The sequence below is a fragment of the Pongo pygmaeus genome, chromosome 2 (assembly GCF_028885625.2).
Source record: "Pongo pygmaeus isolate AG05252 chromosome 2, NHGRI_mPonPyg2-v2.0_pri, whole genome shotgun sequence".
Taxonomy (NCBI): Eukaryota; Metazoa; Chordata; class Mammalia; order Primates; family Hominidae; genus Pongo; species Pongo pygmaeus.
This window is the reverse complement of record NC_085930.1, coordinates 181,000,958-181,028,618: the sequence shown is the minus strand read 5'-3', so window position 1 is coordinate 181,028,618 and position 27,661 is coordinate 181,000,958. Positions and strand designations below refer to the sequence as shown.

At 38.7% G+C, this 27,661-nt stretch overlaps 1 long non-coding RNA gene across 1 annotated transcript; it reads left to right on the top strand.

Moving 5' to 3' along the window:
* Window positions 1-3,239: 3,239 nt before the first annotated feature.
* On the top strand, window positions 3,240-27,622 carry LOC129032371 (uncharacterized). The gene is made up of 3 exons (XR_008501349.1): window positions 3,240-3,529; window positions 4,721-4,812; window positions 27,578-27,622. It is a non-coding gene; the product is annotated as an uncharacterized LOC129032371 (long non-coding RNA).
* The last annotated feature ends 39 nt before the right edge of the window (window positions 27,623-27,661 follow it).

Below are 27,661 nucleotides of genomic sequence, written 5' to 3'. Positions count from 1 at the left end.
AACCTCTTTTCTTTATAAATTACCCAGTCTCATGTATTGATGGCATGCAAGAATGGACTCATGCAATAATGGAATATTATTCAACCATAGAAAAGAATGAAATCCTGTCATATGTGGCAATGTGGGTGAGCCTGGAGGACATTAAGTGAAAGAATCCAGGCACAGAAAGATAAATACGATAAATATCACGTGTTCTCATTCATCTGTAGAAGTTCAAAAATTTCATCTCATAGAAGTAGAATAGTGGTAACTAGAGGCTGGAAACTAGTGGCTGGGAGGGGAGATAGGGAGAGGTTGGATAATCGGCATAAAATTATAGGTAGACAACAGGATTAAGTTCTAGTGTTCTATTGCACTGTAGGGTGACTATAGTTAACAATAATTTATTGCATATGTTCAGATAGCTGGAAGAGAGGTTTTTTTTTCTTTTTTTTGAAATAGAAAAAAAAAGATCATTCTTGTTGCTCAGGCTGGAGTGCAGTGGTGCAATCTTGGCTCACTACAACCTCCGCCTCCTGGGTTCAAGCAATTCTCCTGCTTCAGCCTCCCGAGCAGTTGGCATTACAGGTGCACACCACCATGCCCAGCTAATTTTTGTATTTTTAGTAGAGACAAGGTTTCACCATGTTGGACAGGCTGGTCTCAAACTCCTGACCTCAGGTGATCCACCTGCCTCGGCCTTCCAAAGTGCTGGGATTACAGGCGTAAGTCACCACGCCCGGCCTAGTAGAGAGGATTTTGGATGCTCCCAACATGGAGAAATAATCAATTTTGAGGTGATGGATATGCTAATTACCCTGATTTGATCATTACATATTATATACAAGTATTGAAATATCACTCAGTACCCCATATATATGTACAGTTTTATGTCAATTAAAAATAAGAATAATAATAAAAGAAAATGGGAGAAAAGAGCTGAGGTCTTGAGGAGCAGGCCACTGGGAGAAGCAGAGCTGCCTTGGGGTGGCTGCTGGTGGAAACTGAGATTTGGATCTGGTCTGAGGTGGGGATGTACGGCCGGGGATTCTGCACTGAGGCAATGGCAGCAAATGATTTACAATAGCCTGAGAACACCTTTCCTGGAGTAACTGTGTAAGTTTCAAATCAAGGAACAAAAGTGGAAATCAAATCTGTACGTCTGTAAGTCACAATTTTATGTACTACATAAATAACTTTTTATTATTTTCTTTTTGTTTTAAATGTTCTATAGTGTGTTTGTATACTCAGAAAAAAATGACTTTAAAAAATTTGAAAATGAAAGAAATATAATAGCCTAAACATAGAAATGGTAATATAATGATGGCATTTTAGGAGTCATCAAAAAAGATACAATGAAGATTGAAAATCAATAGGAAAAATGGTATAATGATACCAAAAAAACAAGTGTGTGTATATATTGTATAATTAAAACTATATAAAATACATACAAAAAAACTAGAAGGGAATAAATGAAAACATTGATAGTTGTGTTTTGAAGGTTTTAAAAACGTTTGAGCAATTTTAAAAATTTTCCCCAATTTTTAAACCTTCTTTAAGATTGTTTTATTACTTCAAATCTTTAAAAATATCTCAGGGTTCTTGGGGACAAAGGACAGCTAGGATTAAAACAAATCCAGAATACAAATTATTCACATGGAATGTTGTGACTCTGGGGTGGTGAGATTTAGGGATGGCTTCTACCAAGTGAAAGAAATGTGGCACCATGGATGGAAAATATAGAGTGTTCTCACTTCTTTCCGAGGGCCCACAAGGATGAGATGGGCCTTATGATCTTCAGAGAGTGAGCTGTATCTTAAGAATTATCAGGATTCATGTTGCTCTCCAGATGTATTTACTTTGTGTAATCCCTGAGCCTTCAGTAAACACTGGTTTAAACACACTGGCCTCGTTTCTGCTTGTTGTGGGCAAAAAGGGAAGATCACTGTGGCCATCTCAGATTCCACTGGGCCAGAATGTCGTGCAAGGGAATGGATTAGGAAATGGAGTCAGGGTCTCTGGACTCAGCTCTTCCCTTCCTAGTCAAGAGAGTGTCCTCCTGGTGAGGCTCTGGAAGCTTCAGGGCTTTATTTGCGCTCTGGTTGGAGGCATTTCCCATCAGCTGTCAGGTGGCTTAGAGTAGTGGGAGGAGGTGGTCCAGAGCCACAGGATAGCGCATCTGTGGCTGTTGCTCGAAGTTGCTAACTTTGTGGTTGCTAAGCGGCCAACATTCATTAGCAGTCTTCAATTCTGTCCAGTTTCAAAATGGCACTCAAGATGCTTAATCGCCTCTTAAAACAGGAGCGCTTTCAAGCTGTGGCTGACGATTCCATACATCAGGATATTCTCAGCAATGTTTTTTTTTTTTTTTTTTCCCTCAGAACCAATCATTCACTAAGTTGCTACCTCTTTAAAAATTTTGATCCACTCCTGCTTCTTCAACCCTGCTGCCACTTCCTGGGTGCCCCCACGATTTTATGTCTATGTTATTGCAATTGTCTGGGAATTATTTCACTGCCTTCATTCTTAGGAATCTCACCCCAAAATGACCAGAATGCTTTTAAACATAGATTTGACCTGTTACTCCCATATTTGAAACCCTTCATTGATTACAGGATACAGTCCACATGGCCCTTCATTGATTACAGGATACAGTCCACATTTCTTAGTCTGAAATTTTAGACGCTTTAAAATTTCTCCCCATCCACATTTCCAACCTCATTTTTTTTAACCACTGGTAATATGTTTTAACTACCCAATACTACTTAAAAGTCCTTTTTTCTTACCATCTTTTTTCTTTCCTTACTTCCTTTTTACCTCTGTCCTTTCTCTTCATCTTATTTCTTAAAACAGCAGGAACAACAACAAAAATCTCCATAAACGTGGAAAATAAAAATGAAAGAAAAATTTACAATCGAATGACCTCAACAAATAATTACTTTAATATATTAGATAGTAGTCCATTATTTCTTATGCACATACAAATGCTGGGTTCTAAACATTTTAATTATTCTTCTTTCAAAGAAGTGGAGGTTCAGAAAAATCCAGACAAGTTTTCCTCGTTTTTTTATGTCACTCTTCACCTCTTGTTTCAATCACAGGTTTAGGAGGTATAAAATTTAGTCCTTAAATGCAGAAAAGCAAAATACCTACTTTTCTTTACTTTTCTCTGACTCCATACATTGGTTTCTGTTTCAAATTCCATTCTTGCCAAGCCTCCCCACCTTTTCCCTGAGTTGCATCAAATCCTCACCGTCATCTAGCCACAGCTGCATCGGCTGAGACCTTCATCCTGATTGTTCCTTGGGTGCTGTTTAGTGCCAGCCACTGAAGAGAACCCCCTTGTTTCCACCCACGTGGCCCCATCTGGTTTCAGGGCCTCCTCTGTGCTATTTTGGGGTGTGAGGAGATCATTTTTCAACGCCTACAGCATGCCGGGACTGGGAACTCTGCATCCTCCCCAACACTTTTCGTGCCGCCATTTCTTCTCAGGGTCTTGCCTCCTTTCCCAAGCTCAGCCTGTGGAGTAAAGCGCAGGCCCATCTCTCAGGTACCTAATGGCGCCACTGCCCTCTCTGCTTCTCCAACTCTCCTTTTCCAATCTTTTTCTAGTTTGAGTCCTTTCTGTTCTCCTAAGGAGCTAGACTTAAAAAACGTAGAAATCTGAAAAGACTCCTTTTTGGTGCTTGTTGCCATCCTGAATTCTTCCTGAGATGAAGGTCAAATCTGGTGTTTGAATGGAGGTTAGGGTCAAGGCAGAAAACGAAACACTGGGGAAACCTTTAATATTTCTAAAATACTCTTCTGACACAATAGCAGAGAGAAAATTTTGCTTTCTGCCCTTTTTTTAGTTGACCATAAATATCACCAAATACTATTACTTAGCCTTTAAAATAACTTTTAATACTTGCCTAATCATACATTGCCTAAATTCCAAGAGGCATGGGATTTGTTTTTTGTTTGTTTGTTTGTCTGTTTTTTGTGACAGACTCTTGTTCTGTTGCCCAGGCTGGAGGGCAGTGGTGTGATCTCGGCTCACTGCAACCTCCACCTCCCTGGTTCAAGTGATTCTCCTTCCTCACCCTCCTAAGTAGCTGGGATTACAGGCATGCACCATCATGCTCAGCTAATTTTTGTATTTTTGGTAGAGATGGGGTTTTGCCATGTTGGCTAGGCTGGTCTCGAACTCCTGACCTCAGGTGATCCACCCGCCTCGCCCTCCCAAAGTGCTGGGATTACAGGTGTGAGCCACCGTGCCCGGCTTTGTTGTGCTTTTTGGTTGTGAGGAATGTTGAAGCTCACTCTGAGGGGGCCAGAGGGGTAGAGAGGACACTGGGAGAGGGATTCTGTATCAAAGGTGACTTCAGGGTCCTCAGTTTCTGGCTATCACTGCCAGCAATGGAATGATAGAAACATGAACGTAAATTAGACACATTTATTTGAGTTTCTGTCTGTGTTTATATTAAACAAAGAAGTTCTATGGTTGCGGGCTCCCCAAGAGCCTGATACTTTCTGAAAGATCAAATATGTACCTCATATCTTTTTGTTGTTGTTGTCATTGTTATTGAGACAGAGTCTTACTCTGTCGCCCAGGCTGGAGTACAGTGGTGCAATCATAGCTCACTGCAGCTTCGACCTCCCAGATTCAAGTGATCTTCCTGCCTCAGCCTCCCTAGTAGCTAGGACCACAGGCATGTGCCACCAGTCCCAGCTAATTTTTTTTTTTAATTATTATTTGCAGAGCCGAGGTCCATTATATTGCCCAGGCTGGTCTCAAACTCCTGGGCTCAAGTGATCCTCCCACCTTGGCCTCCCCAAATGCTGGAATTACAGGTATGAGCCACCATGCCCAGCCTACCCCATGTCTTAGTGCAGTTCACAATTGGGTAGATAACACCAAATAAGAGCATCATAGATATATGGAGAGCTTGAGAAAATAAGCAAAAAGGCTGTTTGCTGTTTTAAAAATTTAATCTGCTGGCCCTGATATGACTCTGATCCAATGGTTCAAGTTCAAATTTACTTAATTTTGTTTGCATATAACATGACATATTGCAAAGTACTTTCATGTGTAGAATTTTTACGTAGAATGAACTCCAAGGTGGCAAATTTGTTGGAAGAGAGATGAGAAGATCAAGTGAATTATTTTGAAGCAGGCTTTACATAACAAACTCAAGACTTTTCTTAGATTGTGTATTTGGGCCCAATAGGTATTGATCTCCAGCCACCCTGGGGCACAGCTACTGAAGGTAGGTACAGGCTTGGGTGGTCTGACAGTCCTTACTTGTTATGTGATCTTGAGCAACTTACATAACTTCTTTGGGTGTTAATTTTCTCATTTGAAATATGAATAACCATATCTACCTATTAAGGTTATGATAAGGATTTGAGACAAAGTAAAGTGCCTGGCACATAGTAGGCATTCAGTAAAAAGTAGGTATTATTGGTAAATATTATTCCCGCAAAAGCATTTATGAGCACAAACAGGATAATTATGGAGGAAAGATGAAACTAAGAAAACAAAACAAAACTAACACCAACAACAAATTACTCAGTCTGTGATGATTGTCCTTTTGGGAGTTTTAAAAGCTGATCATTGCTTGATTTCATGATATTACCCTTCCCCAGGCCCCACAAAGCATTATATGACATGTTTATTAGTTTAAGTGGTTTTGCTTCTTGAGACTTTAGAATTTTGTAACACCCTTTGTGCTACTAAGATTCTCTGGGGAGTCACAAAACCAGTATCGAAATTTCCTTTTAAAATATTAACAAAAAAGTAAATAAATTATCTCTCTCTAACACAGGCAGAGCCAAGATAACATCTAATAAAGGGCTGGCTTCATACCTAGGCTGACAACAGAATGCTATTTAACCACCTTGTCCCTTCCTTCTGTCTTGCTTCCCCTCGCCCTTCCCACAAATAAGCACTGGAAATTAAAAGCTGCAATTCTACCCCAAAGTAATTAACTTGATGCATAGATAGGACATTCCAAAGGGCAGAGAAGGGCATGTGCTAACAATAAGAAAAGAAGAAAAACCAGAGAGTGAGGACCAGTGAGCATAGGATTCAAGGAGTAGCTCTGGACAAGAGCAGACAGGATGAAAACCCTAAAGAGGATTTGGGAGGTGGAACACAGCCGAGGAGAAAGGATAACAATATATACAACCCAGTTTACCCTCCTGTTGCCCATACAGCAATTGGGTTCACCAGTCTCCTGAAAAAAAAAAAAAAAAAAGCTTCTCCTCCCAAATCTCTCCAAAAGCATAAATGCTAACTGCAGAAATGTCAATGAAAACTCTTACCTGAGCGTATTCTAACCACACTTAGAAATCAGAATTTCTTGGGAAACTTGAGTGCTTAGCCTAGTTCTGCTATTAATGATTTGGGAGAGTTTGAGGAAATTACTCTACCTGTTTTGACCCCAGTGACCTCATTTGTATTCTTCTGTTGAACAAGTATTTGTGTAGCAACTACCAGAGGACAGGTGTTATGATACATCTTGATGGCAAAATGGAGAATGAGAGAGACATGGTTTTTGACCTTATGGAACTCACTGTGTAGCGGAAGTAGACTAAACACAAACACAGTGATGGTGAGTCCAGTGAAAGGTGAAGAAAGAACATTAGGCTGAAGCTGCATGATGGCCAGGGGCACCGAGGCTGGTGAGACAGGTCAGCCTGAGGACTAACAGGGGAGGGGCCCCAGGGAGAGCGGGCTGAGGCAAAGCCTGAAAGGCCACATGCTGCAGGGCTGTGGAGGTATAAGGAAGGCCAAACCATGGATTTCATTTGAAACACAATAGGAAGGCCCTGGAAGAACAAAAGCAGAGGTAGGATGGTTTATAAATATGTATGCTTTATAAATATGTCACATTCCTAGCAGTTTGAAAATTCTATTATTCTGGCTATCCATCCTAAACACTTATGGCCCAAGTAGTCTCTTTAATATAAGAGAAATTTCTCCAACCTGAAGAATATTCTTTGGATTAGAAAATCTCTTTCTAGGTACCCTGTGACCTCTCCTCTCACCTTCTACATTCACCTGGCATGTTTATCTCTCTACCTTTGTGACCATTCCCATGTCTGCAATTTCTTGGCATCTTCCTTCAAGCCCCACATCCAAGTATACTTCTCATACCTTATTGACATCTGATGAACTACGTTCCAACTTGCCTTCAATTCCCTATAAACCTGGAGTGTCACCTGACTGAAGCCTCTAGCTTTAGCATGCTAAGCCATGAGAATTCTTCTCCATGAAATCATTTACTTTCCCATAAAATTTGCTTGAGAACTGTTTAATAGGCTCCTTGTCAAGGAAGAGAGAAGGAACTCAGCAAACATTTGTATTGTACCCTGTATCTCCCACAAAGATAAAGTTGTTGTCTCCAAATTACGGCCTCTGTAGACATCCTAAACCCTTTAGGCTTAAGTGTTTTAGGATATCCAGTGAGAATCCAACAAACATCACATGGCGGGGAACCATAACCACAATGCCTGCTTTTCAGCACTTTTAACTCGTGGGATCTGAGCAAAGAACTGGCCTTTCAAGACTCCATTTCTCACAGAAGTACAGTAGTTTCTTCCTCATGTGTTAATTTAGTTTGGCAATATATTGCAGCTATTGTGCAGCTTTTGCGTTTTACGGTCTGACACAAGAAGGGACAGTGCTAATACCTTCAAATTTTGTATGGACTGTGGGTGCCCAAAGCCGACATTTTCCAGCAGCTGGTAAACAGCTTTAAGATTGAGAACCTCTTCTTTTTGCTCTCATTTGCCTGGAGAGTCGTAAATGTCAGAGTCTTGTAACTTATGCACAAATAAAGCCCATTGGTAAGTCAGTAAAAGCAGTCTGGACACATGCTCACAATGAGCATATGAAGACACTTCATTATCTCTTTTCCTGGTGGCAGTGCAAGGAAAGAGCGTGGAAGAGATACCCACCCAGCTTCCAGATGAACTGCATGTTTAAATCTTAGTTGAAAGATATACTTAGCATTCAACTGAAACATGCAAGTCTGATGAAAGAGCTATTGTCATCAGGTTTTCCTATAGTTTAAACAATTTGGAATAAAAAGATTGGATTGTTAGATCAGAAAGAAGGGCAATTACAATGCACAGATCATTTTCTAAGAATAGTTGTTCTTATTGATTAAGAATTAAAAAAGCAAAACCTCTTTCGTTGTCTTTTACATTTATTCTCATCTTTTTAAAAAAAACTATCTCTTTTTGTAGGATTCTGTCTAACTACTGGTTATTTTTTAAAATTTCAGTTTCTTCAGAATTATCTGTTCATTTGTTTTCCAGAATGTTAAGTCCTCCTTGCAAAGTCTTGCAATCTATTTTCCTTGAACCTATAAGAACCTTGTTAACTGTGTGATATGCAGCAAACCAAACATTTGTGTAGTATCTGTCTGCCTAGGAGATAAAGCTGTTCTTGCAATTAAAGTCCTGGAAGACATCAATAACCCCCTTTTGCTTTAGGCATTTCAGGAGAATCGCCAAGAGAGAAAGGGGGAGGGGAGACAGAGCTGGAGAGGGGGAGAGAGAGAGAGGAGACAGAGAGAGAGGATCAACTCTAGATGTATGGAGAACCTCAACCTCAATCTCTTGCAGCAAGAAAATGAGTATACTAGGGCAAATAAGCACCTTGAAGAAAATATTGATACAGAAATTAGTATGATGACTATTTTTATTCTTCAAAAGTAACATAACAGCAAAAGTTCTTCAGAGCAAATTGTTTTTTATTAGGTTTTTAAAATAAAATTACTGCTTGATCTAATGCAACAATCTTGATTCTTCTATTTTAGTTTAATGTATAGCTGTGTGTTGAATTTTTCTAAGAGAATAAAAACTGCTCATTAATTCCAGTAAATTCATAGAAAGAAATGTCAATTTATAATAATGTCCTTAGTTTTACCCAAAGATTATGGATATGATGGGGCCTAATTCCAGATTTTTTTATAGACCACTTTTCCAAATGCCACAAATCCAAATAGTTAAAGTTCAATTTTAAAGGCTTCTGTACATTTCAAAAGTTTTCTCCAGAGTCGAGCCAATTTGTAAATTGTCCTCAAAGCCACAATGACCTACTTTGATGATTGAAATGCTTTGTTTGGGAAGCAAAAGATATAGTTTATGAAAAATGCTTACATTGAAGAACACGATTATTACAACAAAATGATTATAAAAATGACTGCCCTATTGTTCAGCGAATTATAGTTTTCTGTTATTCTAGAAATGAATGTTAGTTCCTTCGTTTTCTAAATTGGAATCTTCTGTATGTGTAATGTATGTTGGTGGTAACTGGTGTGCATGTGTGTGTCTGTTCCCTACGGTTCCCCTTACATCAATGCCCAGCAAGTTGACACGGCTGCAATTTGTGAATATAACACATCAAGAATCTAAAAGAGTCAACACGAACTCTCTAGCACCTCAACTTACATTTTGGGTAATTTCCTATGCGAGTCCTTAATGAAAGGCGTTCTCTTCCTTCCTTCCCTTTTCTCTCCTCTCCTGTTCTCCCTTGATGTCCCTCAGATAGCACTGGGGAAGACACTGCAATGTATGCAGCTAGTTTCTGCTGACCTGCAGCCTGCTCTTGAATTTGAAATTAGGTCTTCAACATGAGGCTGTCAGCATTTTACCAAAATACTTCATTGATGTGTAATAACACATTTAACAAATGGCAAAAAATCAATCACGATCTGAGAGATTTAGATCTAATTTCTGAATAGAGTAAGTTGAAGATTTCCCAGACTTGTTTTCTTCTAATAGCATCAAAGCTATATTGGGAGCGGCCCAGAAAGCTGTTAAATTGTTGCAGGGGTCCGATATCAAACTTCTTTCAGAGGAGCTAAACTAAGTGGCTTCTTGAGCTCTTGAGCTCCTTTCTTACAGGATTCTGGAATCTGGAGACCTAGAAGCTCTGGAATTTTTCAGAAGCAGTCACAAGAATTTCTGAGTTTTTGCTTCCAAGGACTGTTGAAAGTGACAGGTATTCCAATTACTAAGTAGACCAGGGCTAAAGGAAAGAAGGAAGGAAGAGAGGGAGAGAGAGAAAGGGAGTAGAAAAGGGAGGGAGGGAGGAAGAAAGGGAAGAAAGAAAGGAAGGAGAGAAGGAAGGAGGCAGAGGCAGATGAGGGAGGAAAAACAATGAAAACAGAAATTTGTTTAATATTTAAAGGTTAAACTTGTGGCACGTTTACCTCTGCACATTTTCTCTCACGCACACACGCACTGTGTGTGTGTGTGTGAGAGAGAGAGAGAGAGGGAGAGAGAGAGAGAGAGAGGGAGAGAGAGAGAAAGAGAGAGAGAGACAGAGACAGAGACAGAGAAAGGGTACAGTTTGCCTATACTTTGATTTTCATTGCTTCACCCAGCCATCTTCAAATTCGTTCTCTTCTTCTCGCAAACATTTCTCCTACTCTTAAACACCTATTTACCATTCCATTCCCCACTCTGCCACACTGCTTGCTCCAGTCCACCAAGATTCTGTGCTTATCCTGCCTGTTCAGCCTTCCCTGACCACCCTAGCCCAGAGCTGTTTGTCCCCTTGGTCTCCCACTTACAGTCTGAACTAGCCATTTGGCCCATATCAATGACAGCCTGGTGGTGCCACTTATCTCGTCTCGTGTATATGTCTTATCTGTCCAATTAGATTCAGAACTCTTAAAAGCAAGAACTATTATCTTTCTTTTTTTCTTTTTTTAAATTGTATCGCACATAAGAGCTTACACATAGTGGTAGGTGGTCAATAAACATTTGTTGATTAGTTGGTTAATTAAACAGTTGAGAATATAATGTTTTATCAAGGCTACCTTTTTGGCTAAATAACTTGTCAGTTTAACAACCTTCATAAGCAAGAAAATTTTATTTGTGAACTAAACTCCTTCAAGGTTCAAATTTGTGAAACTTCAGGATAGAAACAGAGGATAATTCTACCTCTGTTCTTGTAGCAATGCCTTAAATTTCTTAAACAAAATATCTACCCTAGCTGTAGTATCCATTTCAAGTTAGAATTTTTGAGGAGATATGTGTTGGGCTGCATAAAAAGAAAGAAAAGAATCAGTTACCGGTGTAGCATTATTTGTGATTTCATAACCCCTTTCAATACAGCAAAATTTCTTTCTTCAAATTTCTCCCTAGAAGTGCAATTTTCACAGTAGCCAAAGATCTACTTAAGACTAATTTCCCTTCCTGCTGTATTTTTGTCCAGATTGTACTGTTCAATTCAGATTAGAAGTCAGGGGGTATTTCTTTGTTGTTTCCTGGACAGGACTGAAAATAGAGTTTGTCACAACAAGAAGTAATTACAGAGCACTTAATATTTGTAAAGTGCTTTCCAATCTTGTACCAGTTTGTCTTTGAAACAGTATTGTTGATGTGGGCTACTTATCTCCTGAATTTCCAGATGGAGAAAGGGGCAGAGAGGTTAAGTGGCTTGCCTGAAATTTAATAGTATGTTACTTGTAGTGCTCCAGTATTCAGTATTAATGCTTCACAAGTCTTGAGTGAAAAATTTTATCCATATTTCCTTTCTAATTTTGAAGGCAAATATAATTCTAGGGCTACCCATTAGCCACTGTTTTGCAGGATAGTAGAAGTGTTTGGTTTGTGATTTTTAGTCCTGAAGAGATTAGAAGATACTTTAACAAAATAAAATTAATTAAAGAAGTGTTAAGTAACTTAGTGCATGAAAAAAATCGTTTTGTGGTATAGAGGTGCATACAAAACTATACAGGACTTTTTCACCACAGTAGCCAAGTACTTGAAACATCAATTTAAAAGCTAACAATAAAGCTCTCTCTCACTAAATAGTTTTTAGGCAATAAGACTTCAATTTTACTTGCGATAATTTTATGCATTGAGAGAAGGGGGTAGGGCCAGCCTGCGGGTGGGGGGGTGAAGGGTGTTGGTGCAGGTAGCCTGCTCTCACTGGATCTCAGCTTTCAGATGCCAACTTCCAGACCTGTCACTGCTAAACTCAGTGAGTGGCTTAGAGCCTTAGATTTTTTCCTCTCTAAACTTATCATAGACACTTCTTTGCCCACAATCACAGAAAGCCATCTTGGTATTCTGTTTTACTCTGAGAAGTCGTCTTGTGTTATTGGTTTCTTTCTTGGGAGATGGGGTGCAAATGGAGGAGGGGAGCTGTTAATAAATGGACTTTTACCCAGGTTAATTATTACCTTTGCTCATATATATCCAGTTTTCAGTTTGGAACAAGATTAAATGCCTCTAATTTAAACATCATTGAGGAAGCATTCTATGAAGCCCCTAAACAATATTTAAATTCTTGTCCCACAAGCCAAATAGGGCCAAGGAATCTCACCCCTTTCAAGTCCATTAGCCAAGAATAACCTTAACCACACTTTCAGGAAATCCCCTGTTTGGTGGGGCTCTGGAAAAGCTGAATGAATAGTTACTGTTATCCTTACTTTACTCTATATATCAAGACACATTTTTGAAGGAAGAGAGATTTGCATACCCATTAAGGTCTCCACAGCTCAGATATTCTTGGCCCCATCTTTGAAACATCATCAAGTAGGTGTTGGTAATCCTGATATATTTTGGTGGGGAGGTGGGGATCAAATCAAGTAAGCTATAAAATCTTTCAAAAGTGACTTCTAGGAAAAAAATAAAAGTAAGTTCTCTTATTTGAAGTGGTCAGTCTTTTTCACTCTCTGAGAAAAGGCTTTTTGCCTACCTTAGCTAAATAAGTTCACAGTAATCCCTAGAATTTATGTAGAATAAAATGTAAAAGGTGTTGTCTTTAGTTCTTATGACAGCTACATTCATCTTGTGTCTGCATAAAGCCGAGTCTTTAGAAAAATGGCCTTTGGTCCCTCTTAGTATATCAATTAAAGTTGAAAAGATTTTATAATCTTAATATTGACTTATTTTTAATGAACTATAATTCTTCTTCCTTCTTTTGCTACTGTATCATTAAAGGCTTATTAAATTAGAGAGACTTTTTTTTTGCCCAAGGAGATATAGAGTATACAGAGTCAAATGAAAAATTCATTTTGGAAGTGACACCCCAAAGCAATCTCACTATGATAATCCAAGAATGTGACCACGGAACACATTTCTCTTTAATTTCACAGCTGGCATGTTTATTACCTATTTATTTAACTCCGTCCATCTCTGGAAAAACCTTAACATTAAAGATGTTATTCATTTTTTGAAGTGTGCTTTTGGGGACAAAGGGGCAGAGCAAGAACGTGGAATACAAGGCCCCACCAATCATCTCCCTGCCTTCCCTCCTCCCAGAAACACCAAATTCAACAGCTATAAAAAGCTCCTTTGTAAGACTTACCAGAAATCAGGTGATTACTCACAGTACTTGGTTTTAACTTCATAAGTTTGAAAGAGGCACTGAAGAGAGTGGGAAAGACCCTATTGAATCATTGATACCACCCCTACCCCATCCTCTAATGGCTGCATGGCGTGGATAAACCTGTGTGCTTGAAAGGAGGAGACTGCAGTGATCATGAGACTATGCATTGAATTCAGTGCTGTCCTGTCACAGTGGAAAGCAAAACCTGTCTGAACTCAGATGATGCCTGGCCATGGAGGGAGTATTTAAACCAGCCCTAGCCAGAGGGGAATCATCCACCCCAGTGGCTGGAACTTGAGTTTTAGCAAGCCTCGCCACAATGGGCTGAAGTGCTTTGGGGCCCTAAATAAATTTGAAAGACAGTCTAGGCTACAAGTACTGCAAGTCCTAGTGCTGAACAGGCTCAGAGCCAGTGGACTTGGGGGCACATGACTTACTGAGACATGGGGAAGCTAAGGAAGTGCTCATACCACTACTCCCCCAACCCCAGGTGAAACAGCTCTCAGCCTCAAAAGAGACCCCTTCTTTCCACTGGAAGAGAAGAGAAGGAAAAAGTAAAGAGAACTTTTGTCTTATATCTTGGATACCAGCTCAGCCACAGTAGGATAGGGCACTGGTCAGAGTCATGAGGCCCCAATTCCAGAATCTAGCTCCTGGATGACATTTCTAGACATACCCTGGGCCAGAAGGGAACTCACTGCCTTGAAGGGAAGGGCCCAGTCCTTGCAGGATCCATCACCTTATAACTAAAGAGGTCTTGGGCCCTGAATAACCAACAGCAATACCTAGGGACTACGCCATGGGCCTTGGGTGAGACTATGAGATGTGCTGATTACCCAGCACATTCACAGCTCCTGTAGCTGTGTGGAGAGAATCTCTGCTTGACAAAAATTATTTCCTCAAAATTTTGAAATTTCTGGTTAGGGAGGAGATTTCAGTCTGATAGTCTTTAGCAGTGGCAATAACGATGCATAATGGTCTATCCCCACCTCTACCAGTAAAGTTATTTCAGGAAACCATGAGGGGTTTTTAGTGGTGGATTCCACCTTACAGTCAGTGGTTTAGAAACCTAAAAAATAATATAACCTCAGGGAATTTCAGATTTGGGAATTAATTTATTTAATGGATCAAATTACACTGAATTTCAATGTGCATATACATTAGATATATATGTAAAAAATGAACCTTGATCCCTACCTCACACCATACTAAAAAAGTAATTCTAGGTGGATTATAGAACTAAATGTGAAATGAAAAGCAATAAAAATTATAGAACATAGGAAATTATGTTGGTAACTTTGGAGTTGAAAAATATTTTTTAAACAGGATACAAAAAAATACTAACAATAAAGGAAAAGATTGACATGCTGAACTTCAGCAAAATTAAAAGTTTCTGTCATTCAAGACATCGTTAAGCTATTTAAAAGGCAAGCCACAAAATGGGAGGATATATTTGCAATGCATAGAACCCACAAAGGACTCATAGCCAGAATATTTAAGGAACTTCTATATGTCAATAAGAAAAAGACATTTCCGTAGAAAATGTGCAAAAGACTTAGCAGGGAAGTTATAAAAGAAGATACCCATTAGCTAATAAATATTAAAAGTCATCAGGGAAATATAAATGTGATTTCACTGTATCCTCATCAGAATGGCTAATATTAAAATGACCGACAATAACAAGGCATGGCAAGGATGTAGAGTAACTTACACTTCTGGTGAGATTGTAAGTTGGTACCATTGCTTTAGAGAACAGTTTGGCAGTATTTCCTAAACCAGAACATACATATATGCTATGCCAAATGATTTCACTTCTAGATATATAGCTAATAGAAATGCATTAATTTTTTTTTAAAAAACATGTTCATAGCAGCATTATTCATACTATCCCCAAACTGGAAACAACCCAATTGTTCATCAACAGGAAAATGGCAAAATGAATTATGGCATATTCAGACAATGGTATACAATGGAGTAATGAAAAGGAATGTACTGCAGATATATGCAGCAAAATGGATGAATTGCATAAATGTAATGCTGCTTGAGAAAAGCCACACACAAAAGAATACTTACTGTAAGGTTTCATTTATATGAAGTCCAAAGATAGGCAAAACTTACTAATGGTAATGGTAATAAAAATCAGGGTAGTGTTCATACGAGCACAGCATAATCTCACCTAGTCTGACTAATACAATATAAAAAATGTCATCTTCCCTCTGAAGCTTTACCTGATATTTTCCTTCTGCAATTACAAGGAGGTATTATTTGTGTTTCTATTTAGCATTTACATAATTCTGTCTTGCTTCATAATTAGCTTTGTAAAGAGTGTCTGCTTTTCAAAAGAAGACATACATGGAGCCAACAAGCATATGAAAAAAAATTCAATATCACTGATCATTAGAGAAATGCAAATTAAAACCACAGTGAGACACCATCTCACACTAGTCAGAATGGCTATTATTAAAAAGTCAAAAGATGACAGATGCCGGAGAGGTTGTGGAGAAAAGGGAACACTTACACACTTACACTGTTGGTGGTAATGTAAATTAGTTCAACCATTGTGGAAAGCAGTGTGGTGATTCCTCAAAGAGCTGAAAACAGAACTACCATTTGATTCAGCAATCCCAATACTGGGTGTATACTCAGAGGAATATAAATCATTCTACCATAAGAACAAATGCAACAAATGTTCATTGCAGCACTATTCACAATAGCAAAGACATGGAATCAACCTAAATGCCCATCAGTGACAGACTGGATAAAGGCAATGTGGTACATATACACTGGAATACTACACAGCCATAACAAAGAAAGAGATCATGTCTTTTGTGGGAACATGGATGGATCTGGAGGCTCTTTTCCTAAGCAAACTAACCTAGGAACAGAAAACCAAATATCTCATGTTCTCACTTATGAGTGGGAGCTAAATCATGAGAACTTATGAACACAAAGAAGGAAACAACAGACACTGTTGTCTACTTGAGGGTGGAGGGTGGGAGAAGGGAGAGGAGCAGAAAAGATAACTATTGCAAACTGGGCTTAATACCTGGGTCATGAAATAATCTGTACAACAAACCCCTGTGACATGAGTTTACTTATGTAATAAACCTTCACATGTACCCCCAAACCTAAAATAAAAGTTAAAAAAAAAGTGTTTTGTTCTTCTATTACTAACTCCATTCCGTTATGTACATATGTATTCACACAGTACCCTCATTTCAATAAATACGTTCAGATAGTGATAAAGAAGACAAAGTTGAGAGTATGTAAGAATAGTACCAATAAAGTTTTAAAATTAATCTTTTTAGTGAGTATAGCATACATTAGTCCCTCCTTATCCATAGGGGATATATTCCAAGACCCCAGTGGGTGCCTGAAACTGCAGATGGTACCAAACTCTATATAGACTATGTTTTCTCATGCATACATATCTATGATAAAGTTTCATTTGTAAATTAGGCACAGTAAGAGATTAACAACAATAACTAATCATAAAATATAATAATTGTAACAATATACTGTTATAAAAATTATGTGAACCTGATCCTTCATTTGTTCTGAGTCTCAGAATTTCATATTGTACTGTACTGTGGGTAACTGAAACCATGGAAAGCAAAACCAGAGGTGCGGGGGGCACTTCTTTATGCATAAAAATGCATAAATCCTAGGTGTAAAGATCAATTAATTTTCACAAATTGAACAACCCAATGTAATAAATACACAGATTAAGATATCAAACTTTTTCAGTACCCCAGCCATTACAGCTCCAAAAGTAACAGACATTTCCAAATTACAAGTTATTGGGGCTATTTCTCAGAAGTAGGATGGACCACCACCCAAACTTTGATTCCAGTATCAAGAATGATGACACCACACACACTCCAAGAAGGTATGAGAAGGTTTATTGAATAGTGAGACTTTCTGGGGAGAATATGGTAGGCCTCCCACACTGGTCTGAAAATGGCCTGGAGAGAGCAAGAAAGTGAGACAGGCCTAAGGCGGTTGGGGTGGGGCCAGGGTGAGTGTTCCTTCATGGAAAAAGGTGTTTGTAGGGTTTCAACCACCCACTGTTATCAAAGAAGGGAGCGCCAAGATTTGTAATCAATTTGGTCAGATGTGTGGCAGAAGGGAAGAAGGAAGGGCATGGTTTTAAAAATATCCACAGTCCAACATCAAGACATGGACTCAGACTTTTTAATCTTTATTAATTTATTTTATTTTAATTTTATTTCATTTTATTTTGAGACATGGTCTCCCTCTGTCTCCCAGGCCAGAGTACAGTGGCATGATCATGGTTCCCTGCAGCCTCAACCTCGTGGGCTGAAGTGATCCTCCTGCCTGAGCCTCCCAAGTACCTGGGACCACAGGCACATGCTATCACGCATGGCTAATTTTTGTATTTTTTGTAGGGACAGAGTTTTGCCATATTGCCCAGGCTGGTCTCAGACTCTTGGGTTAAAGCAATCTGCTCACCCCAGCCTCCCAAAACGTTGGCATTACAGGCATGAGCCACTGTGCCCAGCCAGACTTTTTATTACACAAACACAACCAACGTTCATTTCTTGCTCATGCTACATGTCATGATGGTTTGGGAAGGGACTCTGGTCCATATCATCTTTACTCTAGATTGTCAGAGAAACTATTCTGTGGAGTATTGCTGACTTTCTAGCAGAGAAAAATGAAAAAATAGCCAGTTTCATGCAAGATCTTAAAGCTTCTGCCCAGAAGTGATGTGTGTCAATTGCACTTATATTTGTTCACCAAAGCAAGCCACATAACTCTGCTGGATACAATAAGGGAAGAAGCGTGCAATCCACCATGTGTTTAGAAGGAGGAGCGCCACTGTGGAAAGATTATCCTAACACGAAAATATAAAAATAAAATATAAAATAGAAGGAGGAGCACCAGAAAAAATGATGAACAACACTGTTGTCTACCCCAGGTGGATGTTAAAGGTTGAGTAGGGCATTGACAGGTGAAGAAAATAACACTGTTGAAATGGAATGATTAACATGAGTAAAGATGTGAAGGGTGCGTGGTATGGCCCAACCAGAGTGCCTAAAATGGACTCATGGAAATGACCTTAGAAAGCCTTGAACATTAAGTATTTTGAATTTATAACATGTGATGGCAAAAATAATTTTTAGAGTATTAAAAAGTGTTTTCAGTAAGGTGATTTAGATATAGTAAATAAGAAATTGGAATTCTATTATAATAGAGGAGAGCGAACGAAGGTATAAACTAGACAGTGGCAGTGGGGATGAAAAAGTGGAGGCTGCACCTCTGGAGGTCCAATTGGATATGAGATGAGAATAAACAGTGATAATTATTCCATTTTCTTCTGCCTTGGTTGACTGGAAGAATGATGGTGGCATGTCATAGGGCACAAAGAACCACCCGGGGGAAATTAATGTTTGCTTCTGAAAACACTGAGTTTAAGATGATGGAAGTACAAAGAATAGACCCTCAAAAACTACTGTGTAACACCTAAGAACAGAAACAAAACTGGACTCATAGATGCTAAAATCAACATCCAATAGGTGACTTTTGAAGCCATGGTACTGGATGAAGTTGCCCAATGAGAGAGATTACAAAGTTAGAAGAAAAAAAAGCTGGCCAGGTGCGGTGGCTCACGCCTGTAATCCCAGCACTTTGGGAGGCTGAGGTGGGCGGATTGCCTGAGGTCGGGAGTTCAAGACCGTCCTGACCAACATGGAGAAATCCTGTCTCTACTAAAAATACAAAAAATTAGCCTGTGGTGGTGCATGTCTGTAATTTCAGCTCTCAGGAGGCTGAGGTAGGAGAATCACTTGAACCCGAGAGGCAGAAGTTGCAGTGAGCTGACATCGCACCATTGCACTCCAGCCTGGGCAACAAGAGCAAAACTCTGTCTCAAAAAAAATAATAAAAAATAAAAAAGAGAAAAAAGCTGAAGATGGAACTTTGGTGAACACCTACATCTGGGGACCATGCTGATCATATAAAAGCTAGTAAAGAAAACAAAGAAGAATCTGTCTGAGACAGGAAAAGAGCACAAGATTCAGGAGGAGAGATTCAAGAAAAAAAAAAAAAAAAAAAGGAGTGGTTCACAGTGGCAAATGCTGCCAAGGGGACACATAGGAGGAACACCAAAAAGATGACAGTGGAATGCCTGTGAGAGGTGACAAGTGATCTTTGTGAAAACCATTTTACAGAGAAGTGAAATTAGAAGGCAGGAAGGTTACAGCAAGAGAGGGGAATAAGTAAATATAGATTATACTTTTGGTAAATTTGGGATTGAAAAGGCAAGCTAAGTATGGGAAAATAGCTTAAGAGAGTTTCTGGAAAGTTGAGCTATGTAACTTGGCATGCCATCTTGCACACTTTCTTTAGAGCAAGTGTTTTCATTAAAATAAATTATGCTAGAATCTAACTACAATTCTTGGTAGGTTCTGAGACACATCATTAGTACCTAAGAGAATTCCACAGGGGTGGGTGTGAGACTCAAGATGGACGAAACAGAATCAGCCCCAGAACTGTTTCTGATCCAGAATGCGGCTGGGTTTGGAAGCTGCCCGAATCTAAGATGAGACCTGCCAGTGGTCCTCTTACCTTACATTCATTGAATCAGCCTGAGAAAGGGGCCGACACAGAGGAAAACAGCCCAGTGAGACAGAGTCTGGATAGAAATGCATACATCCCTGCCTCTAGCTGGGCTTGAAGCAAGATCTGAGTGTGTACTTTTCTGTTATGATACCCAATCAACCCCCTCTGTTAAAATTAGTTGGAGTTTAGTATTCTGTTATTTGCAACTAAGAGTCCTAATACATAACATCACTTAAAGCCATGTACACATCCTTCTATACCACAGGTGGGATTTTAAAGAACTAACATTTGTTGAAATCTGTGAAGTCGCAATGGTGAGAAGGAAATTCAGAATAGAATTGAATTGAACATTTGTCTTTCCTTAAATTATTAATGGTTTCACTATGTGAATAGGAAAAATGTTGCAATAAGGTAAACATTAACTTTTGAATCATCAGTGTACACAGTTTTCGTTGGGATACAGTTATGGAGATACTTAGTTGTTGTTTTCCTCAGCCTTTAAAAAAATAACGACATTGCCACAAACAAAAGGATCATATCTTTGATCTTTTCAAAGGAAAAAATTTCCATCTTTATGATATAATTGCAAGGTCCCAAGATCTAAAAGGATCTTTACCCATACAGGCTGCATGGACTGGTCTTCCTTATTTGTTTTTGGATTAGTTCCCAATTGACATCAAACACAGTAGCAAGACCCTTTTCTCTTTTGTGTTACAAGCAGCATCAATTTGTGAATTGTAAATACCCAAACTCTCTCCTGAAGATTAGCTTAACTAAATTGTCCTGGGGCAAGAGATGAGGCATTCATCCTCTACTTGCATGATTAAAAAAAAAATTAACTTTCAAAAGGAGCAGGAAGAAGCTTGTCCACAATAAATCACTAGCAAGCAAGTGTTCTGAAGGGGAAAAAGTTGATATTAATAGAGGCAGCATTTTTCTTTCAGTAGAAAAGTTCTTTCAGTGAATTTGGAACTGACAGCCTTCAAAACTTAGGAAGTTAAGTATTTGAATGGCACAAATTTAATAAGAAATATTACTGTGTTTTATATACTTGAAGATGTTTCTTCCTCTAATTGGGAGGTAGTTACATTCAAATGTCCAAATTATCTACAGCGTCTGTAAACTCCACATATCTAAGGCCACAGTTCACTTTTTGTGTATATGTAAATTAGTTTGACTGATCCATTTAATTATCAATGAGAATAAAAGTATCAATGGGGATACAAATGTGGCTTGATAAAGAGATGGTCTTTAGACTCGGCATATAATTATACAGAAAATTTTTTAGTGCATTATCATACATTAGAGAGAAAAAGGCAATGGCCTGGGGTCAGAAGACTGGTTGCTTTACTGCTACCAAATTAGTAACTTGGATAAATTAGCTAATCTCTCAGGATCTCAATTTCCTCATCTGTTACAGGTTATTGGGGAGGATTCTATTGAGACTTCTGCTGATATTTTAGCTACTATTGCTATGTAACAAATTATCCCAAACTTATTGGCATAAAACAACATTTTATCATACAAATGAGTTCTATGGGTCTGATATTCAGGCAGGGCTCAGCTGGGCAATTTTTTTGCTTCTTGAGGCAATTGCTAAGGTCATCTCAGCTGGCAGATGAGATGGTCCAAAGAGTTCAAGACAACTTCACTCACCTTTCTTGGCAGAGCTGAGTTCAGTCTGTCAACTGGAGTGCCTGTACATGGCTTCTCTAGCATCCTGGTCTCTCTGACTTGTAGGTTTTAGGGTGGTCATACCTGTTACATTGCAGCCGGCTTCTCCCACAGCAAGCACCCCAAAAGAACCACGTGGTTCCAACATAGCAGCCTTAGAAGTCACACACCATTTTTGCTGCTCTCTATTCATTGCAAGGCTGCTCAGATTTAAAGGCAAAGAATATCAATTCGAACTTTCGATGAGAACAACATCAAAGAATTTTACATCCGCATTTTAAAACCACCACACCTACTTATAAGGCTCCAGATATTACCTGTCATCATCATTCTCCAACACACTGTGGCCTCTCCTATATTTCATTCGTTCATTCATTCATTTATCAAATATTTTACTTCATATAGACATAGCAGGTAGCCTGTCAAAAAATTGACTGGCAAAGCAGAAACATAATCTCTGCTCTCACATAGTTTATGGTCCAATGCAGGACACATGTATTAATCAAACACAGGCAAATATACAATTATAAAATCTACTACAAGCCACAAAGGAAAAGTACAGGGATCCCTGGGTACACAGCAGAGAGATCTGGCTCAATTGAGGTAAAGGGGAGGCTTCCCTGTGGAAGGAACGTCCACTTAGAAATATAAAGAATGGATTGGAGCTGGGTAGGTGAAGAGTATCAATATTGCCCCTAAATCTTGGTCTCCTAATTTAGAAGAACCCATTGTTTCCACCTGACTTGTTTCTTAGCAGTCATTGATTTCAGAAGGTATTGATATTTGATACAGAATATGTAGCCTCTGATTTGTTCTCGCCTTCTTGGACCTCTACTAGCTCCCTACTGTTAGCTGAATAAAATCAGTAGGTTTAGTAAGGCACTGGAAGCCCTTCATGTGCCAGCTGCGTCCTAACTTCATGGCCTCATTTCCTCCATCCATTTTGGATTCCACGCTCCAGCTACACCAGCCTGCTTGCTATTCCCAGGGCATGCATTAATTTTCATGCCTCTGTGCTTTTATTCTCACTGACCTCTCTTTCTGAGATGTGTTTCCTCTTTGTCTCCACCATTAAAATGCTATAATCTTTGCAGGTCTTGATCAAGTGCCACTCCATTGTGAAGGCTTTCCTGATTCCAGGGCATAATTACTCTAACCTCAGAGTGTTCTCTATAGCTCTTTACTGATACATCTTTTCAATTCTGCTTTGCTGTCTGTTTCTTCACTCCTACCGAATTTAAAATCCTTGAAGACAGGAACTGTGTATTAAGTAGGCCTTGGTCCTGCAAAGTGCCTATCACAGTATTTTCCACACAGTAAGCGCTCAATACTTGTTTGGAGATTGAAGGAATGAATGAATACTTGGCCCTCCCTATCCAGGGGTTCCACTTTCATGGATTCAATCAACGACAGATCAAAATATTTTTTAAAATAAATGAAAAAAATACAACAATTAAAAATGACAGAAATAATATAACAACTATTTACATTGCAGTTACATTGCATTAAGTATTGTAAGTAACCTATAGATGATTTAGAGTACAAAGGAGGATGTACCTAGGTTATACGCAAATACTACTTTTATATAAGGAACTTGAGCATCTTCAGATTTTGGTATATGTGGGGTCCCAATCCTGCCCCCTTACTGAGGAACAGCTGTATATCACTTTGAAGATTACAGGGCTATCAAGTGCAGGGCCATTTGCTACCTTTTTGCATACTCAGCACTTAACGTCGTGGGTGGTGTCCAATATTCACTGTAAATAAGCTTGTAGCATTTCATATGTGCATATTTTAAATGCTACTGAACCTACTAGGTATTTTTTACACAATTCTGGTTACATTTTTATGCACTTCCACTAAATTAATAAACTCTTTGGGGCAGGAATTGTGCCTTCTCTGTATTTGAGCCTTTATTCTCCCAGATATTTGTTTTACATATAAATTACTGATGTAAAATAAATATATTTGTTAGATATTTCTTAGATTTGAAAGTTACTCAGATACTCTCACGTTTATTAGATACGTATCACTGTGCTAAGCAATATGGGAATATGGGTTCATATATGCATACATAGCAGAATTGTGTAAACATAGTTTGTTATGGATTTGGATATGCTCTGAAGGAAGAGATATATTTTGGGAAGTAATAACCACATCCAGCTGTCCAGCAAGTCTTTGCAAGTCTTTGATATAACTCAATAATACTTAAGTAGGACTCAATCCTGTCCTTCAGAATTGCCATTATACAAGTGTTTTCACTGTCTTTATTTGCATACTGTTTTTTATTGTATTTGAAGAGGATGGTAAGGGCAACTCTCTGGATGGAGTGGTAGAGCCAGAAGGCTGAAAAGAAAATTGATAGTCATAAAATCATAGAGAGTTAGAGTCAGAGGGGCTAGAAGATTACAGTAGTGGATCCAACTCCCCTATTGCACAGATGAGAAAACAGGCTCAAGTGCACACACTTGCCTTTGTACCCCATGGTGCTCAATCTTTGGGAGCCTGCAATCAAAAAGAAGACCTCACAGGTGAAAGGAAGCAGTTTTCTGGCTGTTTTTCTTTGAAGGGTCTCTTCTGTTTGCACTGTTCCAGAACACACCTGTTGGATTCCTGTCAGAGCTTAGCAAGTGCACACTTATTTATACCACCAATGACATCATTCATTCATCTTGGAAGCCCTAGTGCTCTCCCCCACAGGTTCTCAGCAGTTACTAAGATGTCCCCTGATTTCACTGACCTCTGTGTGTCTTCAATCCTTGACCTTTAAGGCTCCCTGGTGCCAGAATGTCTGCAGCTGTAGGATCAAAGACACTTGGGGGAAAAATCCATTCTCAAAAGAGAGGAAGATGGGGTGAGTTATTAGGAAAACCAGCTATATGCCCCAGAGCCTTTGTTCATCTGGAAAATGCCTGAACTATATGCTGAGTATAAACATCAAGCCCTAAGACCGAAACACAGCACAAGTCAGAAACAGAGCTGATATTAAAGCTCAAGTCTCCTGCCTGCCAGTCCAGAGTCACATTCTGTCTGTCTTTAAAAGAACTTGATGTGTCTTATACAAAGTAAGTGCTCAATAAATATCTTTGAACTAGATGAATGAATGAGGTGGCATGTAATGACAGATACAAATACAGCAAAATTTTCAAGATAAGAGTAAAAGACAAAGCGGTAATTTAAACATAAAAGACAAGGTTAGACCTTTTAGTGTATGTCCTAGATTTAAATCTAAATTCTGTTTCCAGCTTCCTGGCAGGCAAAGCAAAAAGGGCAAAGCACTGGAATTGACCAAGATCTCATTGCATAAGAGACATAGCACTCCAGAGCATCACATGTTTTCCTCACTGTTCTATCTCTGGGAGAAATGAGTCTTGTGGGAAATCTTACTATACCAAAGTGTTGTTTATGTTTTGAGAACATGTGAAGATTCTTCCTTGGTGTACAGACAAAGTGCTTCTTTGCAACAGTTTAGTCCCCTTCCCAAGTGTTGGTTGTTCAAAGAGAATAACTCCATTTTGGTTACCATTCCCCTGCTGCCTGCAACTGCTGTTTCTAAACCTCAGCCAAGACCCATTGTTTAAGTGGAACCTCAGAACATTCTTAAAATATTTCCTAAGCACTCTCTAGTTATAGATGTCCTTCCTTTGCTAGTCTTACAAAGCTAGATGCTAGGATATTTTTGCAATCTATTATACTTAGCACAGTTTATAATCCTTGGCTTTGTTATCTCAGGCACCCCATTAAGAATCCCTTAACAAATACAGTAACCTGAGTAGAATAAAATCCTTGTTGATTGATTGATCTGAGCTTTGCAGTGCACTCAGCCCAATCTCACTTTGCAGCTCTCTGCTCTGGCTCCCTCCTGCCCAGGCCATCCATTCCATTTAGGCATTCTCTCCTATTTATGGCCAAGCTCCATATTTTTCCTCCTGTTTTTCACTATGTCTATGATATTGTCTATCTCCATATCTGAAATCATAATTCAACTTTGAGCATATTTTCCTGATGAAATTTGCCAAACAAAGCATGTGAAAGCTCGTACACATTAAATTCACTTGAAATACTGGCACATATTTCTTTTAGTCCCAGAATTTTCTACATTCAATTAACTGGCTCCTTTGTTTAATGGGTGAGAGAATAGAAACCCAAAAAAGTAAAATGATCTGCTTTTCAGTCCTTATCCTGGTAAGTATTTAAGCTGTTCAAACATCTTTGTTATGTTTACTTTTATATTATTTTTATTTTGTGGACTGGGAGATTTCATTTCCCAATTCATTGCATCTTGACCCCTGGCTGGCATCCTGCATATTCTTTTTTTCTTTTTTTTTTTTTGAGACAGAGTTTTGCTCTTGTTGCCCAGGCTGGAGTGCAGTGGCACGATCTTGGCTCACTGCAACCTCTGCCTCCCGGTTTCAAGTGATTCTCCTGCCTCAGCCTCCCGAGTAGCTGGGAATACAGTGCCTGCCACCGTGCTTGGCTAATTTTTATATTTTTAGTAGAGATAGGTCTTCACCATGTTGGCCAGGCTGGTCTCAAACTCCTGACTTCAGGTAATCCACCCATTTCTGCCTCTCAAAGTGCTGGGATTACAGGCATGAGCCACTGCGCCTGGCATACATATTCTTAATTTTTAATAAATTAATGAACTAAGTGAAATTAGAATTATTTTATATTCTATTGCAACCTAAGAAAAAAATGAATGAATTAATAAATTAGGGTCACTTTAAAGTAAAAATAAAATATATAAAATATTTGGGTCACTTGGGTGTTTCAAGGCAGATTTGATAACATAAATTTTTTCATTTTTCTAAATCAGTTTTATCATTATAACATATCAATTATGAATACCTTTCTTCACCTACCAATTCTGACAACTTTTTCTATTGAAAATATCTATTTTTTTAATGCTATGATTTAAAAAAATCATCATAAAGACTCTATCCTCATAGGTAAATTATACCTTCTAGGATGCCAAATGGGCAATGCAAGTCTTATTTTTAAGAAGTGGATTTATAGAATAGAAAAACAATGCAGTCTTTGCAGGAGCTTCTACAGACAGGAGATCTGAGAAGTGTTAAAAACAAAGACGGGGTCATCTTTAAAAATATAGGAAGTTTTGATCTTTCTCATTGCCTAGAGCAAGGTGAAAGGGTAGTCTTAAACTAAGTCTGATCTGTATATTTAAGTTAAACAACACTTTCAACATGTATGGGCAAGCAGAAGCATTATTCAAATGGTAAAAAATACAGGCTCCAGATTTTGTAACTATACGAATATATCATGCAAAATAAATACCTTTTTCTCTCTCCTAGGTTTAACTATAGGAAAATGAATTCTTAAAAAGGAATGATTCGATGGTGTAAGAATGCAAATTTGGCAAAGCAATAAAACGCTAGCAATTCTGGACATTTTACATTCTTGCCTATAACTGAAAGTTCTGTACTTCTTTCTAGGGTTGGTATGCTTCCCAGCCTTACAACCACTGATACTTTTGACAGATCTTGGAAAGAGTGACTCATTTATGAAGACGCACAACATTTAAGAAAACAACCACAGGATAATGAGGGAAAGGTGTGACAGCTAGGCTTGTGTTTTGACTAATCTTGGGGAAATGTATAAGCCTTTCAGATATTCGCTAATTTCTCCAGGAAAGAGCATATTTGTCACTGCAAGGCCCATCGAATTACTGTGAAATGATTTATAGAAGCACTCTTGATTCGTGAGGGCTGACACCTAGCCACTCAACTGCTATAGAGAGCTTAAATCTGTTTGGCAAACCTAGCACAATATCTAAAAACATTGCTTAGATATATAAATCTATCAAGGATACTAGGAATTTACATTTCTGAAGTCATAAGTGTTTGATTTTTTTTTTTTTTGCAATAGAAACTTCTCACCCCTGCTTGCTCTCGTTCACTGAAGTAAAAGTGTCTTAGTAGTTTGTTTTGAAATGGAAAAAAAGTATTAAGGAGTTGTTCTCTTCTATCATGTTTGCAGTTATTGCTTGATGGATTTTGCTAACTCCCAGGAGAATCCAAGTGGGAGGACAAGTAGAAGAAAAAAGAGTCCAAAGGCTGGAGC